Raw genomic sequence first — 11,311 nt, 5'->3', positions numbered from 1 at the left:
TTTACACTTAGGACCTCTGTTACATCCTCGGAAGCGTTACAGCCTTTTCCCAGCTCTCGCAAGCCAAAAACTCTCAGCTAAGAACCTACCCACAATGCCCCTCTCCTAAATACTCCAGATCGAGTTTGCTTGCCCTAGGTAAAGATGCAGTAATAGGAAAAGTAGGAGGCTCTGTCTGAGCAGATACCCTAACCAGGAGTACCTGAGGTCCACCAGGAGTCCAGGCAGGGGGAAGGAGGGTGGGAAGTAAAGAATAAATAAAGATCTACAACTCAGACGGAATGTTAATATAAGACATAACTTCTTTATCTGAAGTTTTAAATCTTTATTTATTCTTTACACTTAGGCTTGAGTCCCCAGCTACTTGAGTCCTGGGTGGCCCTAAGGAAGGATATTCCTGAGCACCACAGAACCAAAAGATGCTCGTCCCCTGGAGGCCAAATCCAATTTGTAATGAGATATGAAGGTATGAGGTCTTGCCCACATGGCTGCTGCCCATATATCATCCATAGAGGCTCTGGAATGAAAAGCTATAGAGGTAGCCATAGATCTGGTAGTATGAGCCTTTATTCTGGAAGGTAAGGGTAGCTTATTCTGCTGGTAGATAAAGGTAATGATGTTTCTAAGCCAAGAGGATAAAGTCACTTTGGAAACAGGTTTACCCGATCTGGGTCCTGCAAAGGCCACAAACAATTGGTCTGTTTTCCTGAAAGATTTAGTCCTATCCAAATAACAATGAAGCTGTCGGTGCACATCAAGGGTGTGCAAAAGGCACTCCCCTCTATTAGAATGCCTTGGGAAGAATACCGGCAGGTCAATAGATTGATTAATGGAAAAAACAGAAATGACCTTGGGCAAGAAGGACAGGTCAGTACGAAGGGACACCCTATCCGTGTGGAAGATCAAGTAAGGACTCTTGACACTCAAGACCTGCAGCTCATAAACTCTTCTCACTGAGGTGAGTGCTACTAGAAGTATGGTTTTCCAAGACAAAAATTTCAAATCACATGAATCAAAGGGCTCAAAGGGAGAGCCTGTAAGAGATTGAAGCACCACAATCAAGTCACAGGGATCTAAGGAAGGCTTGACCGGAGGTTTAACATGTAATACTCCCTTCAAAAACGTCTTGCATATGCGGTGCGACATAATTGAAGAATTTTCAAGACCATTATGAAAACAGGCGATAACTACTAAATGTACAGTGATCGTTGAAGCTGAGGCTCCTGCATGCAGGAGAGTAGTCAGGTATTGCAGAATCTTCTGAATAGGCATAGAGAAAGGGTCTAAATTCTGGTATTTGGCCCAAATAGAGAACCTAGTCCATTTACTAGACTAAACCTTTCTAGTAGAAGATTTGTGTGAGGCCAGAAGAATTTCACAAACAGGAGACAGGATGTCAGGCAGTCTGGCAATCATTAGAAATGGAGGAACCAGGCTGTGAGTTTAAGACTGTGCAGGTGAGGATGGGATAACAGGTCCTGGGAATGATCCATGATCCACAGGCTGTGAATCAGATGTGGCCATAGAAAAGGGAACCAGACTTGACTTGGCCAGTAGGGAGCAAAGAGGATCACTTTGCTTTTCAACCTCTGAGCTTTCTGGAGAAATTTTGGGATGATGGGAAACAGAGGAAAGGCATACTGAACACTCGGGGGCCAATGGTGCATTGCAGCATCCCTTGGTAGTTCCCCTTGAGGGGGAATCAAGGCAAAATAGCTCCTGCATTTGTAATTCAGGGAAGAAGCAAACAGGTCGCAGCACGGCTTGCCCCAATGTTGGAAGATCCAAACTGCTATTACAGGATTGAGGGACCATTCGTGAGGCATCAGGATGCTCCTGCTCAGATTATCCGCAATAAGGTTGGAACTCCCGGGAATGTGCATTGCTATAAGAAAGCGATTGGAAGCTATCGCCCAGTGCCAAATTCTCATGGCTTCCTGACAGAGGGGGTAAGATCTGGTTCCACCTTGCTTGTTGATATACCAGATGACTGACCTGTTGTCTGACTGAATTGCAACAGTCCCCGAAGGCAGGGATGCATGGAACACTTGCAATGCTAAGAGAACTGCCCTCAGTTCCAGGACATTTATGTGCAAGTTGGCCTCGAGGGGGGGGGTCCAGGTGCCTTGGACAGTCTTTCCCTGGAAATGTCCCCCCCACCCTACTAGAGAAGCGTCCGTGGTCACTGTGGCCATGGGTTTGGGAAGACAGAACAGTCGACACCAAAGATTCTTTTGTGGCTCCATCCACCATAGCATTTCCTCCTTGCAACGGTTCATAAGGCCTATCATGTGGTTGAGTGGGTGGGTTAACAACAACCATTGTGCGGAGAGGAGCCACTGCAGGATTCTCATGTGCAGTCTCACCAGTGGTACCAAAGTAACGGCATCTGCCATGGAGCCAAACAGTTGCAGTACAAGATGTGCTGGTACAAATGCATGAGGAAGAAGGTCTTGAATGTGGTGTCTTATTTTCAAAAGCCTGTGAGGGAGAAGAGAAGCTTGACAGGATGTTGTGTTGAAGACTGCTCCAATAAACTCTAGTGTCATCATTGGAGACATCTAAGATTTGTCTTTGGTGATTGTAATCCCTAAGTGGACAGCAAGATCTTGAGTGTAAGAGAGGCTGTGGACTAGGAGATTCCTGGTCGGAGTGGTAAGGAGCCAGTCATCTAGACAGGGAAACACCTGGAATCCTTGTAGCCAAAGATGAGCTACCACAACTGCCATACATTTGGTGAACACTCAGAGGACTGTTGAGAGACCAAATGGCAGTGCCCTGAACTGGTAGTGATTGGCTCCCAGCCGGAAGTGGAGAAACCTCCAGGAGTGGTGATCCATCTTTATGTGGTAGTACACATCCTGTAGGTTTATAGAACACATCCAATTGTCCCTCCCTAGGAAGGGAAGAATGGACTGCACTGTGACCATCTGGAATTTTTGAGGTTTGATAAATTTGTTGAGTAGACTGGGATCCAGGATTGGTCTCCAGTCCCCTGTCTTTTTTGGCACTAAAAAGAACCTCGAGTAAAACCCGGATCCTGTCTGTTCTGGTAGGACTGGTTGGATGACTCTTTTTCTTAGCAGTTTTTCTATTTCTAAGGCTGCTAATCTCCACTGATTGGGTGGTACATCGGGGATTCTTTTGACGGGTCTGGGAGTTAGGTCAAATGGTATTTGGTAGCCTCTGGATATTATTCCCTGCACCCAAACATCGGTAGTAATAAGATGCCAGGCTGGTAGATGCAGAGAGAAACGACCCCCAACTGCTTCCAGAAGAAAGCAATCGGGCAGCTGCTCAGGAGTGCTGGTGGGGTCTGCCGGAGAAAGAATCTCTGGCTCATGGTTACGCGTACCCCCTCTACACCGAAAGGGGCATCTTATATATGAATAACCTCCGCTGCCTCGGGGGGATTGCTCACCATAAGTGTCACGAAAGGATCCTTGGGATTTCTTGAACCATATCTTCCCCCCCTTCTGGTTCTTGGAGTAGGGTCTCTCTGGGTTGGAAAAGCATATGCGCACAGCAGACAAGGTATTTCCGTCTTTCTCACTACGTGCAAGTGTGTCACGTACCTTGGGTCCAAAAAGTACAGATTCGTCAACAGTCACATTAACGAAGGAAGATTTAAAAGGGTCTGCAAAATCACACAACCGCATCCGACCATTACGTCTCATGACAACACCAGATGGGGCAGCTCAAGCTGACCCCTCGGCAGTGTGAGATATCAAACACATCGAGGAGTTAGAGATGGATTCAAGGGTAGATAGCTGCGAGGCAACAGTGTCACGCACCTCATCAGGCAGTACCCCCACTAAAGAGGAAGCCATTTCAGAAATTAGGTCACTTTGGAGGTGAGTAAAGTGTGCCAGATAATTCAGCAACCGAATGGCGAAGGTCACTGAAGCATAAGTCCACTCCCCTAGTCTGCCCATGGTCCGGGATTCCCTATTTGGAGGATGAACCATGGATCTATCTTCTGCCAGTTCCCTCTTGGTGGCCACCGCCACGACAATAGAATCAACTGTCAGCTGCTTGGACCAGTGGGGCTGGCCTTCAGGTGTAGATAAAATTTTGTCCAGCCTCAGGGGAACAGGTTCTACATTGCCCAGGGCCTTCCAGGCATGCTGCACAATTAGTTTAACAAGATCATCTGCTGGTGGGGTCACCCAGGAAGTAAATGGCCAGGCATGGAAGGCCTGCAGAAACACAGATTCCTCAGAAGAAGGGTTAGAGGACTTCCATTCCCCCCACTGTTTGAGGATTTGAGACTGTCTCCGAATGAAATGTCATCTGGAGGAGAACGAGGAGACCCTTCCCCTTCATTGCAATCAGTGTCTTCTGTGATAGATTCCTCCGGGGAGTCAAGGTGCTTCTTCTTGCACCGTTCCTTCCGGGGTGGCTCTCCGGTGGGATCTTCTGAAGAGGACTCTGGAGAAGGGGCTCCCTTCACAGGGGGTTCTGATACTGGTGTCCTAGGGGCTGGTTGTGAGCCTTCGGAGTGAAGGGCCCTATCCATCACCTGTACAGCAGGTGCACCCAAGCCCAGTTCCAGTTGAGGGGTGATGAGAGAACTGAGAACTATCGGAACCGTGGACATACACGTTGCAAGCGAGAAAATAGGTGCCAGATTTGGTACCAAGGTACGGACAGTCCAAGCACCGCTCTTAGAACGCATTGGCTCTATCGTAACCGATGCTGCAAGGGTGATGGGTGCCAACATGGGAGGCACTGCTGTCGGAGCCGAGACAGTATGTACCAAAGTGGGTGTCGGGGGGAGGATAAGCAGGGGAAGATGAGATAAAAGATTCAGAGCCAGAGGGGACAGAAGGTCTAGATGGAATGGGCAATCTACTAGCTATCAGAAGCTGGTCCACAACCCGCACTAGGTCTAGCTCAGAAAAACTCCTAGTGGATCTAAAAGAGGCTGCATAATGGGACTCAGGTTTTTCTAGAAATGGACTAAACCACTGCCCCAAGAAAGGATCGTAAGTAGAAGAATATCTTTTCCTTGGCAGGTAATCGGTTTTGGAGCCAATGGAGCCGAAGAAACTGTCGGCACTGTGGCCGGGGATGGTGCCAAGGCATGTACAGTCATCAGAGCCCATCGAGCCGAAAAAGCTGTCAGCACCATGAACAGGGATGGTGCCGTGGCATGTACTATCATTGGAGCCCATGGAGCCGAGTAAACTGTCAGCACCATGGACAGGGATGGTGCCGAGGTATGTACAGTCATTGGAGCCCATGGAGCTGAGGAGACTGTCAGCACTGTGGACAGGGATGGAGCCAAGGCATGAACAGTCATCTGAGCCAATGTAGGAGCCAAAGACGGCACCAAAGTCAGTGGTGCTGTGTTTGGAACCGAGATAGGAGTAAATACCATGATCAGCACCGAGGGAGAGGACATAGATCCTAGTGCCAAAGAGGTCTGCGCTGAGGGAGCCAGTGAAGCACGGAGCCGACTTAGTTCCATAACTGACGGAAATGCAGGAATTGAGTGACTCCATTTTTCCTTATATTTTTTGGTCTTGGGGGGGTGAGACCTGCGACCCAGATAGAGCCTCCGAGAAAGGTATCTTGAGTAAACCTTTTAAAATAAGTTTATTCTTATGTTCTGCTAGTGTCTGATTAGAAAAACTAGCACAAATGTCACAATCAGCTTTCAAATGATCCACGCCCAAACAGCAGACACAACGAACATGTTTATCTGAGTTAGGCATCTTACGTCCACACTTGTCACACTGCTTAAAACCCAACTTAACTTTGTCTGACATGGTAAATGAAAACAATATTATCCTGTAGAAAAAATTAATGGGAGAAATAGCAGTGGAGTTATGTTAAGGAATACCACTAGTAAAGGGGGCCTGTCAAAGACAGGAGAGAGGGACAGTCAAAAGGGGTAAAAAATTAAATTACCAAAAAAAGGGTAAAAAATAGGCTTAGATTATAGGCAACAGTGATAAAAGACTAACTTGACTAAAAATTTTGAAAATTAAAAGAAAAACGGTCATAAAATACAACAAATTACTACTTAGCTTGAGAGAGATGGCTAACACATCTGACTAGGAATGCGGCAAACGAGATCTGGAGTATCTAGGAGAGGGGCATTGTGAGTAGGTTCTTAACAGAGAGTTTTTGGCTTGCGCAAATTCAGACCTTTCAACCGTCTCGAATAACTCATTTTTTTACCGAGTTTTGGGGTCCCAATAAAGGGGTGCCACGATTCCCGAGTGGCACTCCATTATTTCCGATTTTTTTTATCTATTTTTTAAATTTTCGCGCTTTCAGAGGTGATGGCATCACATGTGTGATGACATCAGCTCCGTCAGCATGCCGCGCATCTGTTTGAATAGGACTGCCGTTTACTAAGTTACCATGCGCCTATTGCATTTACGTCTGGTGTTCGGGCAGAACACAGGATTTACTTTTACTTCTGCCGTTCGGGCAGAGCACAGGATTTACTTTTTTTGTTCGGGCAGAACACAGGACAGGAACAGGATTATTTTACTTTTGCCATGCAGAACCGGTACCATCATCGGACTTATTTTCTGGAAGTAAGCTGCAGAGGTAGAGTCTGTGTGCGTGTGTGTGTGTGTGTGTGTGATCTCATATAAAACTACTGTCTGAAGAAAAATGTAAACTTCTTTAGTTGTTTATCTTTCCATTTTTTATTGGCAACTTTGTGAAAGTGTATGTTATTGAACATTTGGTGATCGCTATCTAAATGTCAAAAAAGACTAGGAGACATGAAAGAATTTTTTTTTCTTCAGAGAGGTGCTAGGTAAAAGTTATTACTTTCTTTGTTGACCAGTCCATTGCAGTACCAAATCAGTGTAATGTGCATTGGTACTGTGCCACTATATATCCTGAAAATACAATGCAAAGTGTGGAAAAATCAAATAAGAAAAAGTTCTGCAACTTAAAGCAGCATTTACAAATGTGAAACAATGGATTTTTTCTATAATATTAGTAAGTTTATTGAATATTCAGTAAGAAAACATTACATTTATAGAAGGACATTATTTTAAAAACAAATGTCTTTTAAATGCAAGAAAGTCATTATAAGAAGAAATTTTGGGGGGGATAAGCAAATCTGCTAATGAGTTGACTCATGGGTCACTGAATCAGCAAATTGATTAAATGAACAAGACTGAAGCATGTTCAGTTGCATGAGATAAGTGTGCAAATGTTATCAGACACTACATTGTGTATATTATTCAATGGAGTTGGCTGCCTATAGGACACAGCTGATGAATTTCTAGACTTGATAGCAATAAAAGGGGATTACAAAATGATGCAATATATTTCAAGCAGTAAAAGAATGCATTCAAAACGCTGAATTGCTACAAAATATATGTGTGTCTTCAGCTACAGATGGTGATGCATCCGTGTGCTCTGTGTTACACATGACCTATAGCATGACATCTCTACAGATTAAGTGCATAATTGGCAAGTATTAGGTGCCTTTAGTCAAAATGGCAATGGCTGCCTGCCATTAGAAAACACTGTTGGTGAAGTTTCTGAACACATGCTGACAGTGATCTGTGTTCTGGGAGATTTCTGTCTCTTTTGTGTTTGTGCAAGTGCAGATTTGGAAAAAAAAATAAATATATATATATATAGATATATATATATATATATATATATATATATATATATATATATATATATTTTGTGTAAAAGTAGAAAATATAAAAATGTTCAAACAAATTTAAAATGTAATTGTGTGTGGAAGTAGACTGGTATCATGGAGATGTTCTGAATATGGCAGTTTTGTCATTATGCATTTTGCTTCATTGTCTACTGGAAAAATGTTCAAACAATAAATTTAAAATGCAGTTGTGTGTGGAAGTAGACTGTTATCATGGAAATGCTCTGAATAGGGCAGTTTTGTCATTGGTTCATACATTTTTGTTTCATTGCCTACTGGAAAAAATGTTTAAACAATAAATCTAAATGTATTATACAAGGAATATAATTTAATAAAGTCAGGAAGGTGTATCAAAGAACGCATGTATGTTTCTTGTTTTGTGTGCAAGGGGCCACTGATTTGAAAACAGCCAAAAGGTAATCTTTATCCACCACTAGCCAGATGCATTTTCTTTGGCTGTGATGTGGGTTTCAATGAATGTGAGTTTCATGGGCAGATAAGTTTTAATGCCAAGTATATTTTCATTGTTAGACAGTATTGCTTTTTAGCAGACATCTATTAGTGTTTACGCATTGTGCTATAAAATGTAAAAAACTAAAATCCAAATAATCATTGCAGAAGTAAAGCAGTATGCACACATTAGTGTTTATGGTAAATGGGGTGAAATAGCCAGGTAATGGGACATTGGAATGGCTGCAGGGGGACTCTGGTGCTATATTTTGGTTCCGTTCTTCAGTTTGCATTTCAAAGTTGGTATCCTACAATTCCATTGGAGTGGGCGGAGTTGTTTAATTATGTATGCAAATTTTATGTTAATCAGCATACAGATTTGTACCTATTTTTCACGGGCCTTGTCCAGATTTTTGATGTTTCCAGGTTGAGAGGTATGCGCGAACTGGGAAATGGCAGTATCGGTTCCGAGGAGGGAAAGGAGGTCCTAAGTGTAAAGAATAAATAAAGATTTACAACTTCAGATCAAGTACTTCATTTTACTTCACAAATCTCATCAGTAAAATGCAAACAGTATATTTAAACATTGCTCTCAACCTCTTCCTACAAAAAATCTGGGCAAAGCCAAATAATGAGGACACAAAGCCCTAAAAATAGGGAAGAATTTTAAATAATGTGCCTATAAAATTATAAAGTCGCTGGAATAAAAAGTCTTGTGTTACCATGCATTTTCTGAAGGATATGACGTGTGAAACTCAAAATACTTGTCATCCTTTAGTAAATTCAGTCCTCACTGATTTTTCCACAAAAATCTAGAAAACTACAACTTTTGTGAGGAAGAGATCAAAAATATGAGGCAAAAACGTGGCATTCTGCGGAAATCTGGACAGTTGAGAACTATGTTTAAAGCTGACAGACAAATTGCATATTTATATAAAAGTAAGGACTACATACCAAACCAACTGAATAGTGAATCCATTCTGAATGCCCGTATCAATCCTACAGCATGTCATCTATAACTTGCACAGCCCTTTGCCCCTAGTAGTCTGTCAAACCTACGCTCCTCGACGGCTGTGCTTGAAACGTATACAAGCTGCGAGCGCCATCTAAAGGTCATCGAGAACAACACTTTGTTGTGTCGAGAACTACAGCTCCCTAAACTCAAAGTACGTCTGAAATGACGAAAGGCAACCGGAAGTAAGAAAGTGAACTTGTGAAGCTATCTTCCGAAATGAAGGCCGGACGACTGCAGTGTGATGCAAGTAAGTGCTCTTGCTGTTCGGTTTATGTCTGGTGTTTTCATTTTCTAGTTAGATAACAGCTACTGTGATTTTTTTTTTGTAACGCACTTGCAAAGATGACAAGAAGTAGAATTAGATATATTTTTTTCTTGTCCTTTCCTTAGTGATGCAATTAGTATATAAATAACTTCTAGGGCCTAGAGAGTGTTTCTGTATGTAAATCTTTATGCAGCAGCAGGGAATATGATTGTAAACAGCAGTAGTCCAGGTTGTACAGAATGAGTCGTAGACTTCCGGGCTGTAAACTGCTTTGTGTGGTGAGGAGGAGATCGGTTTGGCTTATGTGAGAGAGGTGAATGACAACAATGCATTTTAGCATCTATCTCTTATTGCCTGTGATTTTTTTTTTTTTGCACAAAGTTGTGTTCTGATTATATATATATTTTATTTCTTCGCATAAAATGAAAATGTTAGAATTAAACATATTAAATAATGACAGTGTTACGGGTAGTGACTCATTCATGAACAAAAATGTATCCTTGCAACTTCTGTTGTTGAGCTAACTTTCCAAGTGAATAGTACCAGAAAAAAATCTTTTTGGTCAGTGAAAATTTTTTATTTTGTTCTCTAATCTTTAGATGTGGACAGCAGTGTTTTAATTATGTATATTAGTTGTGTGTTTCTGAGTTTAAGTGCGGTTGTATGCTTAAAAAAGTTTTGCGTGCTACAGAGAAAATATCTGTAAAAGTTTGGAGTGGGAAAGTACGTATCTTATATTGACCCTGTGTCAAGTGACACAGGTAAAGCAAATGTATGTACATAATAAGACGAGTATAAATTTGTTTTCTCATTTCTTTTACTATGTGGGTGTGGAACCTGTCAAAAGGAGACTTGATGACTATCTCTACAATGGGTGGTGTTGATATCTGATAGTTAATGAGACCATTGGACAACTGAGTGTGCACAGGTGTTTGACAGTGATGCATAAATTGGTTTGTAAATATTTATCAAGAAGGTGTATTGCATTAATTGCCCTTGGGGAATGTAACAGTTTGCTGGCATTTCCTGAAGCTTATTTGTTTATCTTTTAATGGTAGGGGTGCAGATTATACTAAGATAATTATGACATTTGTATATTTAAGTTAATATTTGTTGGAAAATGCAGTCATCTCCAGCACTAGACAGACAAATTTGCATGTTTAAATAAGAAAATGGCTCAGTAAGTAGAATATAATAAAATACCCAAATCTTGCTATCACTGCTAGATTATTCAGTGTAGCATTTCTTAATCTCTGATTTTTTTTGTCTAATATTGGCTGGTTTCCAGTTTCTTACATTTTATTTGCACCTTAGCCAAGCACTTTTTTCTTTTAAATCTGTTGGCTTTGTATTTTACAGGTTAATGTACATGGATGTATATTGGATAACATATGGTAATAAGTATTGAAAGAATAGACCCCCCCCCCTTAGGAAAAAAAGGTTCTGGTTTTCATGGCAGTTGGAAGGCTTCTGAAGAGAGAACATCCTGACTTATTACTTGAAATACTCAACTGACCATGAGTTGCATTCGTGTTAACTTTTTCTCATGTTAACATATGTAGGCTTACAGTAAAGATGCAGTCCAAATGGAAACTGGTATCTTTTGCACTATGGTGTGGTTGCTGTGTTACAGACTTAAGTTTAACCTAGGTGTTTTTTTAGGTTGTCATCTTGAGTATGAGTATGTCATTCTGAGCACCAAAAATTTACGTACCTGTGTTTTGATAGTTAGTTCGTAAAGTTCGGATTGTAAGTAGGGTAAGTAGTTGAATAATAGCATTGCATTGATGGCATAATTACAGTATTGGTAGGGGTTTTTTTTTCATTATAGGTTCATAGGTAAGTACTAGGCTATCTGCCCAAGGGCATCTAAAAGTCTAGCCAGAATGTGTTGGCTTTCACCACGCCCTTAGATTAGTTCCCTGTGCCT

At 41.9% G+C, this 11,311-nt stretch overlaps 1 protein-coding gene across 3 annotated transcripts in view; it reads left to right on the top strand.

The window, feature by feature from the left end:
* The first annotated feature begins 9,266 nt into the window (after positions 1-9,266).
* The window catches only part of TMUB1 (transmembrane and ubiquitin like domain containing 1), a 330,526-nt gene continuing 328,481 nt past the window's right edge, over positions 9,267-11,311 (top strand). The window contains exon 1 of one of the 3 annotated variants that reach the window (XM_044067591.1): positions 9,267-9,363. The gene's annotated coding sequence lies outside the window, so the exon portion shown is untranslated. Of the gene's footprint in view, positions 9,364-9,440; positions 9,695-11,311 lie in introns of those variants that run through there. The other 2 variants (XM_044067589.1, XM_044067590.1) reach the window with 2 other exon arrangements.

Source organism: Protopterus annectens, chromosome 3.part1 (genome assembly GCF_019279795.1).
Source record: "Protopterus annectens isolate FY-2018-M chromosome 3.part1, PAN1.0, whole genome shotgun sequence".
NCBI classification, from domain to species: Eukaryota; Metazoa; Chordata; order Ceratodontiformes; family Protopteridae; genus Protopterus; species Protopterus annectens.
The sequence above is the reverse complement of the archived record's forward strand: the minus strand, read 5'-3'. Positions and strand labels throughout refer to the sequence as shown.